General features: G+C 42.2%; 1 protein-coding gene across 5 annotated transcripts in view; it reads right to left on the bottom strand.

Moving 5' to 3' along the window:
* CADM3 (cell adhesion molecule 3) overlaps positions 1 to 27,345 on the bottom strand; it is a 642,752-nt gene that overhangs the window by 295,966 nt on the left and 319,441 nt on the right. The window lies entirely within an intron of this gene.

Raw genomic sequence — 27,345 nt, 5'->3', positions numbered from 1 at the left:
ATCTTACAAATGAGTTCTGGAAGAATGGTCAAACATTCCCATAGATACACTCCTAAACCTTGTGGACAGCCTTCCCAGAAGAGTTGAAGCTGTTATATCTGCAAAGGGTGGGCCAACTCAATATTGAACCCTACAGACTAAGACTGCGATGCCATTAAAGTTCATGTGCGTGTAAAGACAGGTGTCCCAATACTTGTGGTAATATAGTGTACACCAGCCTTGTGCATTACCATAAAACCATTTTATTGAAATAAAAATATACAAATATACTCACCAATGTTAAGTAAAGTATAAACAGTCACATCAATAACCCAACAAGTGCAATCCAATATAGTATACAGGGGATGTCCATGTGCATTGAGCGCGGCTTACGCATTTCCAGATCAGAACCCCCTTCATCAGAGCACTGATGAAGAGGGACAAACACAGAATCTCCTACACTTGAGAGTGGGCCCAGAGAAGAGATATTTAGTAGACTATACTTCCATTCCCATTCTTGGGAAGATAACTATGGCCTGGCCTGGAACACTTCCAAAGATATCGAAGGGTGCCTGCTTATCACCCATGCTAGCAGTTTACTACTAACATCACACAAGATCACTCTGAAGTGTACCTAAAGCCATACCGAACTTCCTGAAGTGCCACTTGTATGGCATACCTTTGGGTGCCGGCAAATCCTCTCTGCCCTGCAAAGTTTGATTCAGTAAGCCCCTAAAACATCCAATATGTTTAAGGGGATCAAAACTCCCCCTTCACTGGGGTTTGTGCACACGGCCAATTCATTCAAATTTGAACTGGTCAACAATTGTAAAATATGAATATGAGATCCAGGTCGCCAGACAAGCAGCCAGTTGTCCAGTAAAAGTTTGAACCCACTGCCAGCACACAATCCCTGATAAAGAGGGAGCTCTCAGCTCCTGAAATACATTGACTTTTTTAGAGGAAAAAAATACAATTTTGAATCAAGCTTTGTGGTGCCGCCATTTTAATGCTTTATAGACTACTCCAGGGACCCTATGGGACACCTTAGCTGACAGAGAGCTGCCTCTGAAAGTAGGATATTTATTGCTGTATCTCAGCCTACTCTGGGGTCCAACACTTCTCCAAGGCATACCTATCTCTGCATTCAGAGGTCCTGAATTCCAAGTTCAATGCCAAGGAGCTTAAGCTTCATATGCAATATATGCAATCTGAAGCTTAATATGCAAATTGCAACTAACTCCCTTGACTGAGAACCATCACCATGATTGCTGTATCTCAGCCTACTCTGGGGTCCAACACTTCTCCAAGCCATACCTATCTCTGCATTCAAAGGTTCTGAATTCCAAGTTCAATGCCAAGGAGCTTAAGCTTCATATGCAATATATGCAATCTGAAGCTTAATATGCAAAATGCAACTAGCTCCCTTGGTTGAGAAGCATCACCATGATCACCATGATTGCTGTATCTCAGCCTACTCTGGGGACCAACACTTCTCCAAGGCATACCTATCTCTGCACCAAGAGGTCCTGAATTTCAAGTTTAATACCAAGGAGCTTAGAACGTTCACTGGTCCAAAGTGTGGCTTAAAGCGGGGGTCCACCTATCTATCGTTTTTTTTTTTTTTTAGTTTATTCACAAACTTTTCTTCTCAGCATTACATACTCACATATTGTGTGTAATATGTCCGCCTGTGTCAGATTTCGTCGGAAAGAATAACTTATATTATTCACTGCAAGCGGTTTCCATCTTCATTGTGGGCATTTGAAGCCCACAAGCATTTATTTCCTGGATGTGGTGAATGCTGTGCTCCCAGCATTCACCGCTCGTTCCCGCACATGCTCGGTGGCATCCTGGGAAGCCTGAGACTAGCTCCCAGGAGTCTGGGAGAGGTTAGAAACACGCCTACTCCCACGGGAGGAGAACCAGGAAGTGCAAAGAAGAATAGAAAAATAAACGGTAATTACGGCGATTTCAATTTTTTTAAACGGCATGTCAGCATCTAGGCAAGGAAGAGAATACATACAGTTATTGTTCAAAATTTGGGTGGAACTCCGCTTTAAGTACAAAGCCATGCTCTCAATCAAAAAAGCTGGTTGAAATTTGCCCACCATAAGTCTTTTGAATTTAAATCTCCTTGGTGCTGAACAGCACAGCTAACTACAGTAAAGCCTTGGATTGCGAGTATAATTAGTTCCAGAAACATGCTTGTAATCCAAAGCACTTGTAGATCAAAGCAAATTTCCCCATAATAAATCATGGAAACTCAAATGATTCATTCCACAGCCATTTATTCATAAGTCCTTCAGTTTATAGTCCATATAAAAAGATTATAGCACCATGTGACCATGTTGTGTGACCATAAAATGTCCATCCACAAATGGAAGCCTCCACATGGGCATTAGAAGCAAAAAATCCAGCAGGAGCTACAGAGTATAAAAGAGAAGAGAGACACCTCTATGTGTAGCAATATGTTCCTAAATGTTGTACCTTCATTAAATGTAACCATGTTGCTACACTTAGAGGCTCCTCTCTTCTCTTTTATACTCAGTTGTGACATGACGCTACTTGTATATCAAGACATCGCTTGTAATTCAAGTTAAAGTTTATTAACAAAATTTGCTTGACTTGCAAAACGCTCTCAAACCAAGGTTTTACTGTATAGCCATAAAGGCACCTTCAGGCAGGTGAAGAGATATCACAAAATTTGGAATGATTAGGGTTTGCTTTAGGTTTACTGTAGTATTAACAGATTCTGATTGGTTACTGTGGGCTTCTGTTCTTTACAAGTTGCTCTTTGCCTCATTGAATAATTATGGAGGAGTTAAAATGCCCCTACCATACTTCCTGTCTTAAACTGTTAGCTATAATTCCGTATATCTGCTGTAATGCAAGCGTAAAATAAGATTATCTAGATTCCGCCACCATGATGACACTGTATATATTAGATATTTTTTACGATGTCTGCCCCATCCATTCCTTGCCTATGGCACTTCCTGAATTATCAGCTTCTAGCACTGGACTGCGTCCCAGGAATGTCTCCTATATGTGAATTTGTCACAGAACGTGACAGTATATAGACATTCTTAAAGCGTATTTGGTTGTGCGTGTGGGAGAAGGGGGCCCAGTTTGCTCCTGCGGAAAAAGTCAGCCATTTTTGGCTCATACAAAGTGCTTTGACAAAAAAAAAAAAAAAAAAAATCAAGGTTAACGCTTAAATACATACAAATGGATTTTATTTGCATGCCGTAAATTAGTGTTCAAAATCCCTTTTTTAGATGAAGAGAACGAAGGCTCGGTGGTAGAATGGAGGGGTGGGTCCCTTCTACGACACCCCCTTAGTCCTCCCCCCCAACCCCCGCCGCCAAACAGTAGCAATATCAGACCTTTGTGTCTGACTGTCACACTATGGCTGGATAACTTATGATCCATGCAGTGCTGCCAGGCAGGTTTGGGAAGCGTGGTAAATGGGACAGAAAACAGATTCCATTCTCTCTCTAGCTTCGGGTTCAGCTCGTTATAATCAATTACACCCGGTTGTGCTGAAGCTCTTCTACGTTTATTTTATGCTCTGCCTGTCTCTTGGGTATTTATGGGGCTGTACTGTTGCCCGTCTGCGCCTACACTTCCCTATTCATCATCCTCGACTCTCTCTCTGCCTGTCATTGTTTTCTGTTTAACGAGCGTCTTCAGTCCTTTATGCAGAAAACATCTATTGTTTTAATTCGCAGCCATTGAGAATTATTTCTTGCCACGTCTTCTCTCCTCCTCTTCCACCTTGTGAAATAAAGAGACGTTGGAAGTCACTCCGGCTCATCACCACCTGCTGTATAGTCGGCATGTGTTTATTAAGCTCCTCCACCGTTACTGGGGGTCTGCTTCATGATTTCAATCTCTCGCCTGCCATTTATTTCCATGTTTACAATGGTTGATTGGCTCCCGAGACTCATCTACAACTTGATGATCATGTTAGGGTTACTGGAAAACGAGGAAGTTGTCATATATGGACTTCGGTGGAGCTTGGTCATTAATGGTGGGCTTCATTTACCAACGTGAAGATCCATTCCCCTTAGCAATGAATCGGAATGCCCCTTTTATTCTTCCAGAGCAGGCTTGAAAATCAATAGGAGGCAGGGCTCGTGTTTGTCAAGTGTCTTTAAAGTGGAACTTCACTCTCTCAATCAGCATTGACTATTTTTATTGCTTATGCTGCTAGCATTACTAAATAGATAGGAAGGTATATGAGATTTACTTGTTAGTGCTGCAACTAACGATTATTTTCATAATCGATTAATTGGCCGATTTTTGTTTTGATTAATTGGATACAATCATTGAAAAAGTGTAATATGCAATTTTTTTGTTTATTTAAAGTAATAATGAAAATTATGGGGCACTATTCCTCCCGGGAACACCAATTATGGGACACTATTCCACCCGGGAATACCAATGATGGGACACTATTCCTCCCGAGAACACCAATGATGGGGCACTATTCTCCCTGGAACGCCAATGACGGGGCACTATTCCTCCCGGGAACACCAGTGATGGGGCCCTATTCCTCCCGGGAACACCAATGATGGGGCACTATTCCTCCTGGGAACAGCAATGATGGGTCACTATTCCTCCCGGGAACGCCAATGATGGGGCACTATTCCTCCCGGGAACGCCAGTGATGGGGCGCTATTCCTCCCGGGAACACCAATGATGGGGCGCTATTCCATCCGGGAATGCCAATGATGGGGCACTATTCCTCCTGGGAACGCCAATAATGGGGCACTATTCCTCCCGGGAACACCAATGATGGGGCACTATTCCTCCCGGGAACACCAATGATGGGGCACTATTCCATTCCAGGAACACCAATGGTTCACTATTCCCCCCCTCCCAGGAACACCAATGGGACACTATTCCCTCCCCCCCAGGAAAACCAATGATGGGGCACTGTTCCACCCACCCCCCGGAACACCAATGATGGGGCACTATTCCCCTCCCCCCCAGGAACACCAATGGGACACTATCCCCCCCCCCCCAGGAAAACCAACAATGGGGCACTATTCCACCCACCCCCTGGAACACCAACGATGGCCCCCCCCAGAAATACTTAGGATCATTCATGGGGCACTTGTCATAGAAATGAATGTACTGTACTGAGTTGTTACTGTATAGCCATTAGCCACTACCTTTCCCAGTGTGCAGCTCGGCTCTCTGTTCCCTCGAGGCAGCAGCGGGCTGGGCTGAGAAGATCAGTGGGGAGCTGACGTCAGTGAGGAAAGGCGCGGACGTGCCTGGTCACATACGGCGGCGGCACCACCTTGTACACAGGGGGACACAGGAGGATTTTAACGGACAGACAAGGGAGGAAGGTGCAGACCAACTAATCGATAATAAAAATCGTTGACAACAATTTTCATTATCGATTATTATCGATAATATCGATTAATCGTTTCAGCCCTATTACTTGTTTTAACCTCTTGCCGACCAGCCGCCGTCATTATACTGTGGCAGGTTGGCTCGTTCCCGCAAATTGCCGTAGCTGTACATCGGCTTGGGAGCTTGCTTTTGTGGACGTGCACGCTTCCATTGGCCAGCAGGGGGAGCCAATCGGTGGGCCCGGCGGACTTAATGTTTTATAACAGAAAGTAAAACTTTTTTTTTTTAAATTGTCGCTCTTTTTATGTTTATAGCGCAAAAAATAAAAACCGCAGAGGTGATCAAATACCACCAGAAGAAAGCTCTATTTGTGGGAAAAAATGTTGTTTGGGTACAGCATCGCACGTACACGCAATTGTCAGTTAAAGCGATGCAATGCCATTTTGCAAAAAATGTCCTGGTCATTAAGGGGGTAAATCCTTCTGGGGCTGAAGTGGTTAAAGTGATAGTAAAGTCTTCTTTTTGACTTGTACCTACAGTTAAGCCTATAAGGTATGCCTGTACGTACAGTGATGATCTCCAAAACCTGCACGGTGACATCGCCGGCGCATGCGCTCTGAAGGGACAGCATACCCGTGCCGTCCCTTCAGAGCTCCACGTGCATATGCAGGAGTGACGTCATCGCAGCTCGGCCAATCTGACGGCTGTAGCACTCGAACACGGAAGGAAGACCAGGTGAAGATGGAAGCCCTGTCAGCGGTGACAGCGCGCTGCTGGAGGGCTTTGTTGCAATGCGTACTAGCACATTATGCTATTGTCTTGCAGTGTTTTTTTTTAAAGTGTCGTTTACTACCACTTTAAACCTTTTTTATCTATTACTTCTAGCGTTGTACCTTCACTGATACCTTCAAATCCGGGTTCACATATGTGCGGGGCCGGTTTCAGTGTAATTTGTAAAAAAGAGCCCAGAGCGTTTTTGTTCAAGCGGTTCAGGTGCAAATTTTTAAAGTGCATAACACTGGAAATCGCACCTGAACCGGACTGAAAATCGTACCTGACTCTTTTTAAAATCGCACTTCAGCAGACCCCCACATATGTGAACCAGCTCCATAGAAAGCCGGTTTGGTTGACAGTTCATGCGAAGGCACCCTTAAAAATTCTATACAATCTTGAGGCACCCCATTTTAAAATGTAAAAAACTAAACTTATGCCGTGTACACACAAGCGTTTTTTCCGTCTGAATAAACCAAAGTCCGACCATCCAGAACGCGATGACGTACAACACTTACGACGGGACTAGAAAAAGGAAGTTCAATAGCCAGTAGCCAATAGCTTCTGTCTCGTAGTTGCTTCAGAGCATGTGTCGTTTTTGGTGTGTCGGAACAGCATACAGACAATCGGTTTTCCCGATAGGAATTGGTTCCATCGGAAAAATTTCGAACATGTTCTCTTTCTAGGTCTGTCAGAATTTTCAACGTAAGAAGTCCAATGGGGCACACACACGATCGTAATATAAGATGAAAAGCTCCCGTCTGACTTTTTCTGTTGGAAATTCGGCTCGTGTGTATGCGGCATAATAGTTTTACATAATGGGCAACATCCACACACGTAGGACTCCCAACATTCTAGGTGATTTGTTCTGTGCACAACCGTCTGTTTGTCCTCCTCACTCAGCTAATGTAACCTCAGTGCTAATGGAGATGAGCAGGAGAAGGGCAAATATGGATGCTGTGCAGGTGTCTGACATCTTCTTTAACAACCGATGATGTCACTGGTTACTAGGGCACCCATGGCTAGAAGGCTGTAATGGTCCACCAACTGATAAATTTTGGGCAATTTTTAGACATTTCCCACAGCACTCCCGAAGAAACCTGAAGGCACCCGTTGAAAAAGGCTTCTTTAGACACAGTGCAGACCAAGGCATGCTAAGTTAGTAAACAGGATAAGGCTAACTGCCAGAACACCACAGGCAATACTGGCAACTAGACCTTTGCCCCTTCCTACCTATTTTGGACTCAGCTGCCAGAGTTCAGATCCTGTTTAAAATGGTAGTAAACTCTGTTTTACCACTTATACCTACAGTATAGGTACTGTGAATATCTCCTACACTTGAACGGTTTCGGAGATATTCAGAGTGCATGCAGCCAGTGACGTCACCAGTGCATGTGCTCTGAAGGTCCGGTATATTGTGCCAGACTTGGATGAAGGGAAGATTCTGGACAGCAGCACTCAAAATCAAATGCCTTTATTAAAAAAAAGCAGGTAATAATCCAAAAAGTACAAGCCACAGCAAACAACGGATCACAGGACTGACGCGTTTTACACTTTCAAAAGTGCTTATTCATAGCCAGAATCTTCCCTTCATCCAATTACCTATGCTTAGCCAGCACCTGTTGTTCCTGTTCTGAGGAGAGCTAGATTTCCAGACACCCTTCCTAGAGCGGCATCTCTTCCCCATACTGTGCGGGACCTTCAGAGCCGCGCCGTTAATGCCGACTCCCGTGCGCATGCACAGGAGTGATGTCATTGCACCCTGGCCTCTAATGTAGCAGGAGGCCATGTACCCGGAAGAAAGATGGGGTGAGGACCAAAGCCCTCTCAGCAGTGACAGCTGCTCTCGCTGGAGGGCTTCGTTTTAAGGTAAGTCTCTCATCATGTGCTAGTATGTGATGTTTACTAGCATACTAGTACATGTAGGATTTTTTTTTTTCTTCAACTACCGCTTTAAGGAGTTATTTTTATGTAGATCTGATTACATATTCAAGTTAGGCATTAAAGCAGAAAGAAACCCTCTAAAACATTTCTAGAAGGTAGAGAGTTTTTTGTCTTCTGTTAGAAACTTTTAACCCTTTCTCCTAGCAATTTTCCTTTTGTAACACTGCCTGCCGTGCATACACAGTGGTGTGTACTCTCCTGGAGCACTCCCAGCATCTATAAGATGCCGAAAATGAAAACAGGTTTCTGCATGACACAACTCACATACACAGCACAGTATTTACACAAAGGTGGCTGTCCAATGACCAACGCTGGAAGACACAGTGTTGGGTATGGCCTCTGGCTTACATTATGATTCACAGCGCTTTAATAATCTAAATGTCATCCAATTAAGGTTCTCATCAACTTGAATTGACCTTTTTCATTCCAGCTAACAGGAATGTAATTTTACAAATCTAAACCCCAATATAGTTAAAAAATAACCTACATCAGTTTTCCTTAACTGGAGGTGTCCATACACTGGGCTGTAAACTGGGCTGTGCATTTGCAGCTCAGCTTACAGTGCAGAGCCTGTCTCTGGGCGCTGGGATGGCGGCCTCCTGTGCATATGGAGGAATGACATCATCCCCTGACGGCCAATGAAGAGGTCCAAAGACTGGCACTCAGAAGAAGATGCTGACGCAGGACCGATGATAAATATAGAGACTTTAGTTCTGCTTTAAGAGCCATTTCACAGCACATGCAGTCCAGTGTGTTTTTTTTTTTCTGCATCAAAAACGCATGGAAAGTAGGTTATATGGTTTACAATGGGATAGTTCACACCAGTGTGGAGAGTTCAAGGGTGTTTCCAGCTTCAGAAAAAAGTAGAACGTGCTGCAATTTTTCTGCACTGGATTGTACTGGAACGCTTTAAAACGCATAATAAATGCACCAGAATGCACCAAAAACACATTAAAAAAGCATGGAAAGTAGGTTATATTGTTTCTAATGGCATAGTTTACACCAGTGCAGTCAGGTCAAGGGCAGTTCAGGTTCAGAAAAAAAAAAATGGAACACGCTGCATTTTTCCTGCACTGGAACGCAGTAAAACCTATAAAAAATGCACTGGAATGCACCAAAAATGCATGGGAAGTAGGTTATATAGTTTCCAATGGCCTAGTTCAGTGTTTCTCAACCCTGTCCTCAAGTACCCCCAACATGTTTGCAAGTTTTCCTTAGTCTTGCACAGGTGCTTTAAATCAGAGTCAATGGCTTGGTATTTTGGACAGCTTTTTTATCTAAGAAAAATTCCCAATGGCTTGTTGGGGGTACTTGAGGACAGGGTTGAGAACCATTGGCTTAGTTCATACCAGTGCGGTCAGTTCAAAGATGTTTCAGCTCCTGCACTGTACTGAGATGCAGTAAAACGCATCAAAAATGCACTGGAACACATCAAAAACGCAACCGGCCCAGAACAGTAAAAAAAAAAAAAAAAAAGGAAAAAAGAAAAAACGTTAACGTGCATGCAGAAATGCATCCAGAACGAATCTGGAGTATGTTTTTGTGGTGTGAACTGCCCCTAAATGTACTTTTTGGAGCCAACACTATCAGTAACTGTACCTCAATTCCCTGTTTTGATCTCACAAACACAAGAGCAGTACAGTTTCTGAATATATCTTGAAAATAATGTCAGGATCCACCCAGATACCTGACCGGCGGTGGCTCAACCTCTTAGCACGTCGCTGAGAGCCTGAACCAGCCACTTCCTCTTCCTCTACAGCCTGGCGCTCCAGTGAGCATTGGAGGGGCAAAGCAGAGAGCCGGAGACTGACAGTCACCTTTCTCTGCCAGACCAGGAACTGAGCGATCAGCGGTCATGTGATCACTTAGTTCTCGTTCTTCGAGCTGGTAAAGGATGCTGCAGCCACACACAGTATCTCACAAAAGCGAGTACATTCCTCACATTTTTGTAAATATTTTACTATATCTTTTCATGTGACAACACTGAAGAAATGACACTTTGCTACAATGTAAAGTAGTGAGTGTACAGCTTGTATAACAGTGTAAATTTGCTGTCCCCTCAAAATAACTCAACACACAGCCATTAATGTCTAAACCGCTGGCAACACAAGTGAGTACACCCCTGAGTGAAAAAGTCCAAATTGGGCCCAAAGTGTCAATATTTTGTGTGGCCACCATTATTTTCCAGCACTGCCTTAACCCTCTTGGGCATGGAGTTCACCAGAGCTTCACAGGTTGCCACTGGAGTCCTCTTCCACTCCTCCATGACGACATCACGGAGCTGCTGGATGTTAGAGACCTTGCGCTCCTCCACCCCACAATTCTCCTTTAATACATATGCTAAAATCCTTATGATTTTCAGCTGTTCTGTTCCTAGGTATCCCATATATAAAGTACTGGTATAGGATTGATGATGATGGTGATGTTCACAACCTGTCAAAAGGGGGCATCTTGGGCAATCCTACAGGGTCTGTAATCTTAAAAAAAGTTTCCTCAGCAATACATTTTAGGATACTTTAAAGTGCTATAAAAAAAAAAAATCAACTCAGTTGAAGTTGCTGTCTAAAAGTTCTGAAAGTCTTGTGACCTCTTGTTTTTTCTATGGTCAGAGAACTTCCTCTGTGACAAGAATGATATGTATGATCCAGACTGGAGAGGTACATTTTCCCACGGCAATCTCTCCATCCAATCTCACACTGTCTGTACATGTCACGCTTTTACTTTAGATTGATATACATCCTCTTTCAGTCCCCATCTCCTTTCCCCTCCTGTAACGGTGGCCTCGCCATCTTCCGTACCGTTCCCCTCATCCACATCACAAGCCCTCTGTTGAGCTTGGAGACCCAGCTGAGATGAAAGTTCTCCGCAGTCTCCGCATAGTGATACTCGGTGCCGCCACGATCATTAATTTACTGCCAAAAGCCTCTTTTAGGCGTCTGATGAATAGTTTTCATCATTTACAAACCTGACATGCCTGGTATGCCTTGATGTGCAAAATTCAGAACAAAAGCCGTTGTCGCAGAGTCCTATTGTAGATACTTTTCATGCAGGATCAAAGCCCAGAGCACGCCGAGGTCCAAGCTATCTTTGTAGGCCTTTCTGGCATCCCACGAGTTAAAAGAAGCTTGTTGGCCATCGGGGAACGGTTAACGAGCTGTAGAAAGTGCCAGGTCTGCTTTGGCGTAGCTGAGGTTAACGCACGAAATCCTTTACTGCAGAGGAAAATCACATGGCGTTCGCAGTCCCTAAGATACTACTAAAGGGAGATGATGTACAGCCTGTAATAACTTCTGACATGTCATGGAAAAACTGGCTTAATGTTTTAAGGGCCTAATTTCAGCCGCTGTCAGGGAATATTAAATGACACTATCAGTAAACATGCAACTGGATCTGTTTATAGGTCAATTGTACCTGGGAGCAGAGCACCTGACAGGCGATTGTGAAGAAAGATGACACGGTTGGGTTGTGGCCGGTGACATGAAAATGGTACTAAGAGTTTGGGGGGCAAAAAAAAAAATTTCATTACATTAAAAAAAAAAAAAAAATTAAATTACATTACATTAAAAAGAAAAAATCTTTAAAATGTACCTGGAAAAAAAAAAAAAAATAGGAACCATCTGTCACTGTAGCAATGGATGATGTTATATGAAAAAATAAAAATAAAAAAAAGAAGAAGAAAAAAAAAAGAATCTTCTGTTACGGGGGGGGGGGGGGGGGGGATGAATAGGTATTAAAATAAATTTCTTACACGGGTCAAGACAAAAATGATTGTGCAGCAAAATTATGGATTATGCCAAAGTAGAAATTCTCAGTTTTGTTCTTAGAGCTAAAAAAGAAAAAAAAAAGGTAGAAAAAAAATATTTTCTTTCTTCTTTAGAGGATGTATTTTTGGGTGTGTTTACTTTTCTTTGTATTTGTGTTTTTTTTTCCTTTCTTTAGAGGATGTGTTTACTATTCTTGGCATTTGTGTTTTTTTTTTTCCTTTTTCTTGTACTGGATTTTTGCATATTTTTGCTTTGTATTCTTTCTTTCTTTTTTTTTTGTGAAAAAAATTGTAAAATAATGAGGCTAATAATTTTGCCACGAAAAAAGTTCCAAGATAGTTGAATGCAGCTTTTTTTTATCACCCTCAGGATCCAATAAAGCTCATTGCAAACCTAAAAACTACCTCAAGGCCACCTTCACACTGAGGCGCTTTACAGGCGTTTTAGCGCTAAAAATAGTGCCTGTAAAGCGCTTCTCCTGTCACTCCAGTGTGAAAGCCCGAGTGCTTTTCACACTGGAGCTGTGCGCTTGCAGGACGCTAGAAAAAGTCCTGCAAGCAGCATCTTTGGGGCGGTGCGGAAGCGGTGTATACACCGCTCCTAAAAGAAAGCTCTATTTGTGGGAAAAAAAGGACATACATTTTGTTTGGGTACAGCACTGCACAATTGTCAGTTAAAGCAATGCAGTGCCGTATCGCAAAAAAATGGCCTGGTCATTAAGGGGGTGAAACCTTCTGGGTCTGAAGTGGTTAAAGTGTCAAGCTCACATCATTAAAAAAGATCAACAAATGGTGTATTACATGCTGTTCATACTTACTCAGTCACTATGAGATTTGTTTTCTGTATTCTGCAAAAAACCTGGTTGATCCTGCTGCTCTCGACTAAGGCTATTGACGAAACGCGTCAGTTTTATTGTTTTATTGTCACTCTGATGTACCAATAAACGACACTTCAAGGATTACAGTTTTGCCGGCTCTTCTCACTCCTGCTGCTCTCTATCTCTCCTTCTGTCCATGTCCCCAAGTCAGCTAAGGATTTTGCAGAGCATTGTTGGCAGCTCTGCACATGTTCAGTTTTCAGTGAGTTTCTATGCTGAGCATTTTCATCCATAGAATGCATTAAGATAAAAAAAACGTTTTGTCTTTACAACCCCTTTATATTTCCGTGAAATAACATTAATTACAATTTTACGGTTAAAAAATAATAATAATAATAAAATGGCATAATAGCAACATGCATGTGTCAGAAATGTGTAGAGGATCCTGTGCTGTCTTTTTCTTTATACTCAGAAAATATCAGCATTTTGTCTGCCGTCTATACAGAATGTTAAATGGGTGTGTCAGTGAAAATAAATAAAGCAATAAATAAAACAAAGACTAATAAAAAAATTTAAATCATTTCTTGCATAAGTCAGCTTTAAAAAGATGCGCTTAAAAATAGGTAAGCCATACTCGGAAGGTCATATGATAAAAGACAAAGCAACATCTGGTAATGATGTAGAAAAAACAACAACATAGTATATACAGTCACAGCAAGAGCTTCCTGCAGATGTATAGTAATAAAAAGACCTAAACATCCCAGCACAGTAATGCTCACATGCTCTAGACAGGCCTATAATTATTTTACTTGTTTCTGCCCACTTGTTTAGAGGGTGAAAAAATACCATAAAATGTGTGTAAGCAACAGCCATGCTTTTCCCATCACACTTATTTAACCACTTGACCTCCGGAAGGTTCTCCCTTCCTGACCAGGCCATAATGGAATTGGGTCAACTTTATTTAGATGTTTTGAAAGTTTATATGTCAAAATTGGTGTTTTTTTTTTTTTTTAATTCCAAGTACAGAATCTTTTTCTCTGTGCAGTGCTTCCAGGGCGAATCAGAGAGATTCACCATGTCGGTGCTGACCAATCAGAATTGTTCTGGTCTGTCCCAGAAGCCCTACACAGAGGAGAGGAAGACAGGCATAGATTTCAAATCCCTGGACTGCTGCACTGACAGCATCCCCGGAGGTAGGTACAGAGGGGACCGGAGGGATTTGGAAAGTGGGGATACAGTGTTAGTTCACCTTTACATTTCTTCTATAAAAAGGTGAACTAATTCTTATTACAAAACCATGGATTTTTGTTCAAAGGTTGTCGGCTCCAAATTGTCTTGCATACACACGGTCACACAAATGTTGGCCAACAATTATGAACGTAGTGACGTACAAGACGTACGTGATATCTCCATTAAGAACGCTAGTTTTACAAGACCGAGCGCTTCCGGCTCTTACTTGATTCCGAGCATGCATGGACTTTTCTGCAACGGACTTGTGTACACACGATCGGAAAGTCCGACAACAAAGTTTTGTTGGCAGAAAATTTGAGAACCCGCTATCAAACATTTGTTGGTGGAAAGTCCGATAACAAATGTTCGATGGAGCATACACGCGGTCGGACTTTCCGCCAACAAGCTCACATCCAACATTTCCCGTTGGAAAGTCTGACCGTGTGTACGCGGCATTAGAGCTATTGTGTTGTGTAAATGACTGGCATTTAGAAGCAGGTAAAGAGATACATGGAATAAAGTGAAAAGGAGCATAAAGCTCCACCTGCTGGCTTAAAAATATTTAGAAGATAAAATATGAATGTGAAAAAGATTAAGCTATAAAAGGAAAAACAATTTTTTTCGTTTCGGGCAGAGTGGAGACGGATTTGAATACCTGTCCGGTTTTTATTGCTACCTCTTCCCTCTCTATTTGTCCTGTATACCATTATCATTGAATGTGAAATAAAAAAAAAAATCCAAAATTTTAGGTTGTCCCCAGAACAGCAATAGAGGGGAAATCTTCCAATGGGGACACTAGTTATGGTGACCTGGGGGGCCCAAGGGATCCCCCTAGTTTGCAGGGATTTCCGGTTTTGGCTATGGGACAAGAAGTGATGAAAAATCACTTCAATGGGACAAATGGCAAAAAAGAAAAAAAAACACTGACAGGGGTTAAAAAAAAAGTTCTACTTTAGGAAAACAAAATATTAACATGCAAGATTTTATATTTATCTGAGAGAGAGAGAGCCTGAGAAAATGAGAATATATCTATATATACAGTATATATCTATATATAGATATATATTTAGGACGGAGGAATGAATGGTTAAAATCCCTGTCCAGTTTTTTTGTGTTTTTTTCCCTCTACCATTGGGGAGATTTTACCTTAAAGAAGAACTATAGGCAAAACTTTTTTGGATAGAGTAAGGGAGGGTTATAGCTCTGTTGGGTTTATTTTTGCCATCTGTGCCTTATTGCGGTCCATATCATTTGGAGGAGGGGTGTTATGGGTGTGGGATTGTTTTTCAGGGGTTGGGCTTAGCCTATTAGTTCCAGTGAAGGGAACTCTTAAGGAGTCAGCATACTAATGCCCCGTACACACGGTCGGATTTTCCGATGGAAAATGTCCGATCGGAGCGTGGTGTCGGAAATTCCGACCGTGTGTGGGCTCCATCGGACATTTTACATCGCACAAAGTTGGACAGCAGGAGATAAAATTTTCCGACAACAAAATCCGTTGTCGGAAATTCCGATCGTGTGTACACAAATCCGACGGACAAAGTGCCACGCATGCTCAGAATAAAGGGATGAAAGCTATTGGCCACTGCCCCGTTTATAGTCCCGACGTACGTGTTTTACGTCACCGCATTTAGAACGATCGGATTTTCCGACAACTTTGTGTGACCGTGTGTATGCAAGACAAGTTTGAGCCAACATCCGTCGGAAAAAATCCTAGGATTTTGTTGTCGGAATGTCCGAACAAAGTCCGACCGTGTGTACGCCCTATAAGACATATTGGACAATTTCATGCTCCCAACTTTGTGGGAATAGTTTGAAGGTGGCCCCTTCCTTTTCCAACATGACTGCGCACCAGTGCACAAAGCAAGGTCCATAAAGACATGGATGAGCGAGTTTGGGGTGGAGGAACCTGACTGGCCTGCACAGAGTACTGACCTCAACCCAATAGAACACCTTTGGGTGCGCAGTCATGTTGGAACATGAAGGGGCCATTCCCAAACTGTTCCCACAAAGTTTGGAGCATGAGATTGTCCAAAATGTCTTGGTATTCTGCCGCCTTAAGAGTTCCCTTCACTGGAACTAAGGGGCCAAGCCCAACTCCTGAAAAACAACCCCACGCCATAATCCCCCCTTCACCAAATGATCAGGACCGGTGCACAAAGCAAGGTCCTTATAAAGACATGTATGAGTGAGTTTGGGGTGGAGGAACTTGACTGGCCTGCACAGAGTCATGATCTCAACCTTTGGGATGAATTAGAGTGGAGACTGTGAGCCAGGCCCTCTCGTCCACATTAGTGCCTAACCTCATAAATGCACTTCTGGAAGATTGGTCAAACTTTCCCATAGACACACTCTTAATCCTTGTAGACTGTCTTCCCAAAAGAGTTGAAGCTGTTATAGCTGCAAAGGGCGGGCCAACACAATATTGAACCCTACGGACTAAGACTGGGATACCAATAAAAATCATGTGCGTGTAAAGGCAGGCGTCACAATACTTTTGGTAATATAATGTATGTAACATATGTTTTCCAGTTTTTCCATTTTATCCCATACTGGGCAGAAATTGCAACATGTGTTGGCCTCCAAAGAATAATTGATATCCATTAGTGGCTGAGAGTGTAGCCAACCAGTGACAGTGACCGTAATGTGGATAGTCATTAGTGGACTAGCCCCATGGTATGTCTCTGCACGCCTAGCTGACTGATCTATCCATTCTGGCCAAGTATACTGATGCAAACTGGGAATCCATCCAGAACATTTCATGATCATGCTTGACAAACAGAATTCTAAAGAAGCCTGGATGAAACACAAAACTCATTCACATGTCAAATGAACAGCTATCTACCTGTGTGAAAATAAAATATTCCACTGGGTTTGGGCCTGTTGCTTTCAATAATATCCAGTTTAATGCATCCCGGACACCAACTACCTGATGCACATGATGTATGCTACTCAATATGCAGGTTATACTATAAATCATCAGAGGAAAAAATATCAAGTGTACCTAACCTGATATTATGTACACGAACCAGTGATCATCATCTAACCTAGTAAGCAAGTCTATTATTATTATTATTATTATTATACAGCATTTATATAGCGCCAACAGTTTACGTAGCGCTTTACAACTTGAGGGTAGACAGTACAAATACAATACACTTTAATACAGTAGGAATCAGAGGGCCCTGCACCTTAGAGCTTACAATCTAATGCTGTGTACACACGGCCGGACTTTTCGGCATCAAAGGTCTGACGACCTTTCCGACGGACTTTCGACGGAGTTACGACGGACTTTTGACGGGCTTTCTAATGAACGGACTTGCCTACATACGATCACACCAAAGTCCGACGGATTTGAACGTGATGACGTATGACTGGACTAAAAAAAGGAAGTTGATAGCCAGTAGCCAATAGCTGCCCTAGCGTCGGTTTTCGTCCGTCGGACTAGCATGCAGAAGAATGGATTTTTCGACCAGACTCGAATCCGTCGGAAAGATTTGAAACATGTTTCAAATCTAAAGTCCGTCTGATTTTCGACCAAAAAAAAAAGGCGGCATATCGCTTTCTGAATGTCTGCCAAACCAGCTCTAAACTGATCCACCAAGGATTGCTTTTTTGATTTTCTTTGAGAATTAGTATATATTAATCTTAAAACATCTAAAATAGGTGGTTACAACACATACAGTATGTGTAAAATGCAAATGCCGAAAGCAACTCTTCTTCTGATCAGCCAGTTTTGTAATGCAAATGCCCCTGCAGGACACTGCAAAAGGCTCTGAAAAACGTACTTTTCACCAATACCACAAAGCAGCTCAACTAAATAAGCACTGTGACTGGATAGTGAAGGAGCAGCAGTTCATGGATAATGTAATCTCCATGCCCTTTTCTCCAATCAGGAAGCTGCATTTGTTAGATTTTCAGCATTGACAGTGAAGTAAAGTCTTATTGGGCAACAGCGCTTGACTCCCTCGTCTAGTATGAATGCTCATTTGTAGCTGTGCCAGCACCTTCATTACAACTTGCAGTAGGTGCAACTGTGATTGCTCACCTGTTTGTACTCCCTATCTAGGGACAAAATTTACCTCGTTCAAATCCACCAACCCTTAGTTTTCTTATCACCCTAGTCTGCCATCATGTGATCTGTTGAAGCACCTCTTTTTGAGAGGGACTCACCACCACTGCAGTCTTTAGGACCTGTGGGGACCTTACCAATAGCCTGCCAATGGGAATTGTTCATGTCAACATGGACACCCAAAGAAGGACCTTCCCACTGTGCAGTCAAGAAAACAGATGATCTGGGACCAAGTACATCATGTGACCATGGATTTAGGTGAGTATTTAGGTAATTTAGATTAGATTAAGTTTTGAATTGCTGCAGCAATTATCTAGAGGGGTTGAGGGCTATTGTTACTGGGGTGAGTCCCTGTCCAAAATTTAATATTGAGGAATACACAACTAAATTACATTTGGGTCTTCTATACCATCCTACAATTATGCATTACAATATCCCCTGCCTGCAGCAAGGGGGGGGGGGGTTGCTTGGCATTCAAAAGGGTTAACCCTGTGCTCAGAGTCCTCCAGATTTTTGAGCTCTATGGTTGGCAGCAGAGCTCCATAACATTAGGAACCTGTTCAATCACAACAGATGAAATGTGAATGCTGATGAATGGTGTGATCAAACTGAAGGTAATGTGACAAACTAGCTCTGGCTCTCTTCTATCCATTATGTCTTTCATTCTTTGTGGCTCAGTCACAGCAAAGGAAATCGCAGGGTGACAGAATTTCTGAAGCAGCATCCATCTTTAAAACAAATCTAACAGTGGAATGTTCGGAGAATTCCATGTGATGGGGAATGCTCGGAGAACGCCTAAACAATATATAGAAAGCTAAATAAAGTGTCAATCAAAGCTGATATTTTTCAACCCACAACCATTTAAAGGACTAGCCCACCCAAGAAAAAAATGATATTTTGTTTTTAGTTTGATGTTTGTAGATGGGAGTCCCCTACCCAATTTCTTATATTTCTCGTTGGAGAAGAATTCTTTACTCTTGAGTAGTAATGAGCTTGGGTGTGTTTAAACTATGATAGGTAGGTACAGTGGCGGAAAAAAAGTATTTGATCAGCTGCTGATTTTGTATGTCTTTTTAGTGACAAATAAACAATCAATCAGTCTATAATTTAATGGTAGGTTTATTTTAACAGTGAGAGACAGAATAACAAAAATATCAAGAAAAACACATTTCAACAGTTGGTGCGATTATTTGCATATGGAAAAATCACAAAATAACTGCCAATCTTTCTCAGTCTGGGGCTCCATGCAGGATCTCACCCCGTGGAGTTTCAATGATCATGAGAACGGTGAGGAATCAGCCCAGAACTACCTCGGAGAATCTTGTCAATGATCTCAAGGCAGCTGGGACAAGAAAACAATTGGTAACAAACTTTGCGAAGGACTGAAATCCTGCAGCGCCCCCAAGGTCCCACTGCTTAAAAAAGCACATGTACAGGCCCGTCTGAAGTTTGCTAATGATGATGAATGATTTAGAGGCAAACTGGGTGAAAGTGTTGTGGTCAGATGAGAACAAATTCAAGCTCTTTGGCATCAACTCAACTCGCCATGTTTGGAGGAGGAGGAATGCTGTCTATGACCCCAAGAACCCCATCCCCACCGTCAAATATGGAGGTGGCAACATTATGCCTTGGGGGTGTTTTTCTGCTAAGGGAACAGGACAACTTCACCGCATCAAATAAACGATGGACGGGGCCATGTGCCGTCAAATCTTGGGTGAGAACCTCTTCCCTCAGCCTTGGCATTGAAAATGGGTCATGGATGGGTATTCCAGCATGACAATGACCCAAAACACACGGCCAAGGCAACAAAGGAGTGGCTCAAGAAGAAGAACATTAAGGTCCTGGAGTGGCCTAGCCAGTCTCCAGACCTTAATCCCAAAGAAAATATGTGAAGGGAGCTGAAGGTTCAAGTTACCAAACGTCATCCCCAAAACTTCAATGACTTGGAGAGGATCGCAAAAAGGATGGGACAAAATCCCTCCTGAGATGTGTGCAAACCTGGTGGCCAACTACAAGAAATGTCTGACCTCTGCGATTGCCAACAAGGGTTTTGCCACCAAGTACTAACTCATGTTTTGTGAAGGGGTCAAATACTTTTTTCACTCATTAAAATGCAAATCAATTCATATTTTTTTTGAAATGCGTTTTTCTGGATATTTTTGTTACTCACTGTAAAGGCTTGTAGATGGAGTCACCTACCCAACTTCTTATATTTCTCAGGGATTTGAAGAAGAATTCCTTACCCTTAAGTAGTGATAAGCTTGAACTAGGATCTGAACCCATGTGTGCAAGCCGATCAGAAAGCTGTCACCTTTATGGGACAATCATCTGCGGCCAGGGCAGCCGCATGTAGACAAGGGGCATGTATATGTGCAGCTGGGGACAGGGAATGCCCTGGCCGCAGATGATTGGCCTGTACAGGTGACAGCTTTCTGGTGGTCTTGAAAACATGGGTTTGGATCCTATTTTAAACATGCCCAAGATCATCACTGCTCAAGAGTAAAGAATTCTTCTCCAAGACCCCCTAAGAAATATAAGAAATCGGGTAGGAGACTCCATCTACAAGCCTCTACCTACCTATCCTAGTTCAAAACAGCCCAAACTCATCACAACTCAAGGGTAAAAAATTCTTCTCCAAAACCCCCTAAGAAATATAAGAAATTGGGTAGGAGACTCCATCTACAAGCCTCTACTTACCTATCCTAGTTCAGACACGCCCAAGCTCTTCACTGCTGATGAGTTAACACTTGAGGGTCTATTTGGTAAAAGTCAAATTTACTGCATTATAAATATGCCCCTTGCTGTTTTGAGCATCACTTTTCTCATTTGACTCCTCAGGCAGTAGGAGTATGGCTAGGTTTAAAACTCTTCCTCTGCATTCCGGTGAACTTTTTGTACGTTTCTGATACACATTGATGTGCTTTTTTTTTGGTTTGTCCAATGAAAGTCAAATAGGGCAGAGTTTGCTAGGGGTGGAGGCTTGTTCTTATGAGCTAATAATGCATAGTATATGCGCTGCCACTGAAGCTTATGGAGTCAAAATGCATGTTGATGCACCAGAAAAATGCATCTGTACTAATTTTTCCAACAGTTGGCAATGCAAATGTGAATAGGCCCCATAGAAATGAATGACAATCTGTTGTTGTACATGAGTGTGTGTTTAATTGCATAGAGGTGTGAATGGGGCCTAGGACTTCAATCTGTATGTGTCAAGGACAGAAATTGCAGTCAAGAGCTATCCCTGCTGGGAAAGGAAGCGACTATGATACAGACCAGCAGAGAACCACTCGTAGCTAAAATTTGGTTTTGGGTGGACCTTAAAGTGGAATTCAAGCCAATCATTAACTATTCTTGAAATTTTTCCCTAGCCCCTCCTACCTATTCCGCCTACCCTGTATAAAAAGATATCTGTATACTTAACTTTTTTTAGTCTACTCCGGTCCAGTAATGTGATCCTGCAGATCCGGCTCCCCTGTGTCATGAAGCGCTTAACGACGGCTGGAAATTCTAGAAGCCCTGATGTCACCCTAATAGGCTCCCATGGCCCAGCCATTGTCAGCGCTCCCTTTTCTCCCTTGCAGCTGCAGCTCATTGACTCAGGATCACGTGACTGGAGCAGTCCAAAGAAAGATAAGTATATACAGTATAGGCAGGATATGTAGAGGGCATTTTTAAGAATAATTAGTGTTACGTTTGAATTCCACTTTAAAATGTGTGTTCAATTACATTTTTCAGCTGCCTGGAAGTTTTCTGCAAGCATTGGTTCACAAGCTTCCCAGACCCCAATACTAAGGCCAAATCTACCACAATGAGCATTTCCATTATGTGTGAATTCAAAAAGGTAAATTACATGCTGGCTTCTAAATTCCCAGCTCCATACAACTGGACCATTATGCAGAGAAAATATGCTGTCATACTGCCCCAATGGGTTCTCCAAATGTGTACTTGGAGAATCCAGCCACTAGAGCAAGGGTAGGCAACCTTGGCCCTCCAGCTCTGGTGAAACTACAAATCTCATTATGCCTCTGCCTCTAGCTACGAGTCATGCCTGTGATTGTCAGGGTCTTGCAATGTCTCATGGGACTTGTAGTTTCACCACAGGTGGAGGGCTGAGGTTGCCTACCCCTGCACTAGAGAGTGACACCTTGTGGGAAGAGTCTGAAAAATAAACAACTGCAGGACAAGCTCACCAATGGTGTCTCTAATTGCCTATCCCAGTCCTTCTCAACTAGGGTTCCTACAGAGGTAATTTAGGGTTCCTTGAGCAAAGAGCAATTCTGCCTTCTAGATAATTAAATACTAACTCCGGTGATCTTTTCAGCTATCTGTAAGGAGGAGGGATTCTTCCCAATGATCACAATTATAAGGAACATTTTTCCCCTAGACATAAACAAGCAGTAAACCCTTGCAGTGCAGGCACAGCCCAATTGCAAAGGTGGGTTTTTAGGTTTCCTGGAGTTGGGCTTTAAAGTTGATGTAAACGCCAACTGAATGACAATAAGTTTGCTAAAGCACTGTGTATCAAACATTTTTCATTACCTCTTTTTCCCGCAATACTACTGATTTCCTACAGCCTCTTTCTGGTCACTTTCTGTCTACATGCACTCCAGTGATGGCTGCATGGCACTTCTCAAGTTGGGTTTCCTAATGGTGACAACAGATGGCATTAACTGTGAAATGTGTCTTGACGTGGCCAGTTGCAGTTTACGTGGGAGGCCTGGGAGACAGGGTGACAATGTAGGGGCACAACTAGAAAGCAGAGACAGATCATTTTTTTTAACCTCAAACATGCAGCTCCTGAAAAAGCCCCTTAATGGCAGGATCGATCACCAGGTATTATTTTAATGCAAGATGCAGATTTAAACAAATACTGAATATGTAATTTAAAGTTACATTTCCATGTTTGAATGAGCATGTCATTTTAGTGATTGTGTTTAGATATACTTTAATAATAGTTTTTGTTGAAGATGTAGCCCTCACTATCATGTGTCTGTAGGTGAATAGTCCCCCTTAGTGGAATATTGTATCTGAGGCCTCACAATCACAAAAGTCCTGCTGCTGGGAAACACAGCTGGAGGCAGTTTGACCCTCCAGCTTCTTCAGGAAGCTTGTTATATTCCCTGCTTTTCATAGCTTGAATCCTGCTTCGTTTTTTTTTTTTTTTTTCCTTAAAGCATGATTTGTAATCTGATAATTACAGAGGGCTTGCTCATCAGTCCTCTAAAATAAGCAAGCTGCTCTGCCGTTTGACACAAGCACCCACACACTGCTTATTTTTCTTCCTCTGTTGGAATTAACTAGCCAAGTCCAGCAGATAATGTGACAATTGCTAAAGCCCTGAAGAAGAGGGATGGTTTGGCCCCCGAAATGCGTTACAGCTTAATTTTCCTGGTGTCTCTTACAGAACCGATAAAATACCTTTCAGGCTCTCAACAATGCATATTTGGCACTCTATCTGGTTCAACCCTAAAATGAGCTTGAGAGCTAGGTGATGTAGATTTGAGAGGAAAAGATGGCACAGGGACGGCACAACACTCCTGATTACAGGGGGTAGTGCAGCTGTAGTCTGGGAAAAGAGAGAGAAAGAAGAGACACTTTTAACAGAATAGTGGTGGTGGACTTGACATGGGGTGTACAACGAAAGTCAATGAACTGCATTTTCAGAACAGCATTTGAAGAATTGTTCCAGATGAAAGAAAGAAAAAGAAACAAATTTTATAGATATATAGTGCCCAGTGTCTACAATACCTGCAGTATCTTTTCATCCGTTAGATATAAAAGCTTTAGCTTTAAGGGCATAACCCCATTTTCTATACCTACAACTATTTCTCTAAAATCTTGTCTTTTGCCACTTCTAACTGTCAGAGCTGATGTGTCCTGTACCCTACACAAAGGAAGTCGTAAGACAGGTACTCATCACTCCCTACTGCTACTAAGTTCCAATTCGCAATATAAAAGCAGTCATTTTTATGGCCGAAATTATATATATACAACCCTGTTAAAATAGCACTTAATAATCAGCATCAGCTGCTGATACATAGGCCAGGAATTCTTACTCTATACCATCTTGTGGCCTTTTAGAAAATAAAATAGCTCAGTGTGTTACAAAATTTAAAAAGTATAGTTTGCTGCAATACTCTATACCTGCTATTCTCGACACTGTCCATCACAGACTCACAGCTCCGAGGTCCAGAACCGATCCTCATCTAGGTGGAATGACAGCCAAGTGTCATGGACACACCCCCTAAAGGTTGCGTCACCACGCTGGCCGGGACTTACAGTAAACTACTGCAGAGACTTCATCCCGTCAGCACCACTCTCTGCAGTACTCTCTCTGGAGACTGCCTACCACTGCCACAGCGAGAAGTACGGGATTCTTGGGCAATATGTTACTAGCTCAATTTAAAGCTGAACCCCAAGCACAAAATCTTTAATTTAAATATATTCCTGAATAACCACAAATGACCTAAATATATTTTGTGTGCACAAAATGCCTTTGTAAACCTAGGAATAGACGTATAAAAGTAATAGTGACATCACCCCGCTGTGCTGTACATTGCCTGTGCAGAGAGTCGAGCTGTTGAACGGGCCAAGGAGACTCCAACTACTACAGGCTACACCACAGAAAACTATGGGAGGGGGTAGAGATGAGTCCAGTCACCCTGCACAAGGAGAGAGAAAAGCAGTGACCAGTCTTTATTACTGGAAGTTCTTGCACAGAGAAAAAGTTGCATGCAAGTATACTGCACAATTATGGACAAAATACACAAAACATACCAATATTCAAGTAAGAATACGCTCAACTCTTGTATTTAAGCCATATTTGCTTCTCCTGGTTCAGCTTTAAGGTATTGTGGTGTTGGAGTGATTATGCTCAGGTGGTAGGTGCTTTTCAAATGAGTTGCGCCAGTACAAACTGTATTTTTGGGCATGTCAGCCCACTTTTATTAAACAGAATGGAACAGTTCACATAGAAATCAGTTGCCACACAGGGGTTTCCATCATCAAAATGAAAAGTCAACTGAACGTTCCGAGTCACCTGGCTTCCTTGTGAGCAGCACTGCTGCACTCTTGGGCAATACGTGACCAGCTCCTTACCAGTTCCTCTGACTGAGTTGCTCAGCTTTCCTGATTCGCTTGGCTCACTTTGCCTTTAGTCGCAGCTCCCTGCTGCACAGCCCACTCCTGGCCTCTGGATAGCTGTTCTCCTAACCCCCCCTGATAGAAGTTGAACTGTCTCCTGGGATGATACTTCCTGTCTCCTGGCTACTGACCCCTGGGTGAGATCTCCTGTCTCCAAACCGAGAGCCCCGAGCTATCCTCAGGCTTGAGTCTATAACGACCCTGCACACCTGTGTACTGCAAGCATCCAGTAAAATCCAGACACAAGATTGAAGGTTCCATCCCCCCAAAGATACTCTGGAACCTTCAAGCTCCAGACCCCAATCCAGGTCTGCAGAATCCAAAGAAAGCCTAAAACACAAACTATAGCTAGGAAACTAATGCAAATCCGGTGACATTTTCTCCTACATTTTCACAGTAGCAGGGCCTCACACTGTCATGGTATGTATAGGGGGTTTTAAAAGCATGTGCTTGGGGGGTCTAGGAAGGAGGATATATTTTTTTTAAGCTTTTTAAATGAGGGACCCCCTGGTGCTTTCTAGCAATTATCTAGGAAGTAAGGAACCCATATCTTGTTTGAAGAACCTCTGAACACTCTTTAGAGCCTACAGTCTACTGGAAGAGTATTGAAGCTCTGAAAACTAGCCAGATTCACTGGATTTCGGACTGGTACAAACCAACTTACCTAATGTCTAGTGCTCACTACAATTATTATTATACAAACATAACTAACTTACAATGTTGTAATTGAAAATAATTCCTCTAAAATACGCTTACTGGTGAATGGGGAGGAGGGCTACTCCTGGGCTCCTTCCATTTCCTATTGCATCCAAGCAGTCAGAAAATAAAGCATTTTATGTCTCCTAATCATATGCGGCCTGATTAAACGCAGGATAAAACAGCATGGTCTTCTGCTGGGAAGCAATCAGCATCCTACCTATTAGGCAGGTGGGGGATCTACATCACAATCTGTAAGACCACAAGTACGCATCAAATATTTGTGTGACAGAATGTCACTCATTTCTTCCCTACATATATATACTGCACCATTTTTACGGCCGCAGATGAGCTGAAGGTTTTATGGTTCCTCTTATAGGTGATTTGTGGTTTGACAAGCTTGCGTGTTTTACAACTGCTGGTGCAGGAAAAGACAGGGGGTGCTCAGAAATTATGGAAAAATTAGACCTGTCAATCATTTTCAGCTCCCGCTAACCGCAACCCAGAGTGCTTTGCACCGCTCAGTACAAAATATACTTTGATTTAAATTGTAAGCCTTATCTCTTCTAACCAGTTCTTGATAGTGTGCAATCTCTAAATGAATCTGCATTTAATTGCAGAAAAATTCCGAAGTCGGGTAGGGCTTTTAAAAAAAAAAGACAATTTTAAAGGTCTCCAATAAGAGCATAATATAAAGAAAAACTTTTTTTTTTTTTCATGCGAGATGGAAACAACGACATTAGATTTGTAGGACATATTAAAGGAGAGCACCAAGCAAACTGATTTTCTGTTCAGGATAGGGAGAGGCAGAGATCAGTTTCCATAGATCTTTCCCAATTATGGGAGGCCATATTTAGCTGTACTGACAATTTTTCAAAGTCATCGGTCATAGGTGCATTCTCTGTATATCCACTAGAGGGCGGCTAAAAGAAAACCATGGCTTTCATTGAAACATACTGTATGTGAAATTCTGTCAAAGACATGTCACAAGTGTATTGGAAGTAGAAGAGGATCGCCTTAACGGGTCACCAAGAGCATCTATAACACAGTGGGAGATAAAACACTTTCATATTCTACCCAAATGGAGTCCTGCTTTGTATTAGTTCCACAGATGACAGCCAATTTGCTTGTTGTTACCAATACAATGGTTTCTCTACCTCTGTGGCCTCATACAGGTCATTTATGAATATCTACTACATTTTTTTTTATTTTGTACTTTGATCTGTATTTTTTATTTCATATATATATATTTATATGTATGTGTATATATATATATATATATATATATATATATATATATATATATATATATACACACACACATACACAGTATCTCACAAAAGTGAGTACATCCCTCACATTTTTTGTTAATATTTTATTACATCTTTTCAAGTGACAACACTGAAGAAATTACACTTTGCTACAATGTAAAGTTGTGAGTGTACAGCTTGTATAACAGTGTAAATTTGTTGTCAAAATTACTCAACCCACAGCCATTAATGTCTAAACCGCTGGCAACAAAAGTGAGTACACCCCTAAGTGAAAATGTCCAAATTGGG

Source organism: Aquarana catesbeiana, linkage group LG13 (assembly GCF_042186555.1).
Source record: "Aquarana catesbeiana isolate 2022-GZ linkage group LG13, ASM4218655v1, whole genome shotgun sequence".
In the NCBI taxonomy this organism is placed as follows: Eukaryota; Metazoa; Chordata; class Amphibia; order Anura; family Ranidae; genus Aquarana; species Aquarana catesbeiana.
The sequence above is the reverse complement of the archived record's forward strand: the minus strand, read 5'-3'. Positions and strand labels throughout refer to the sequence as shown.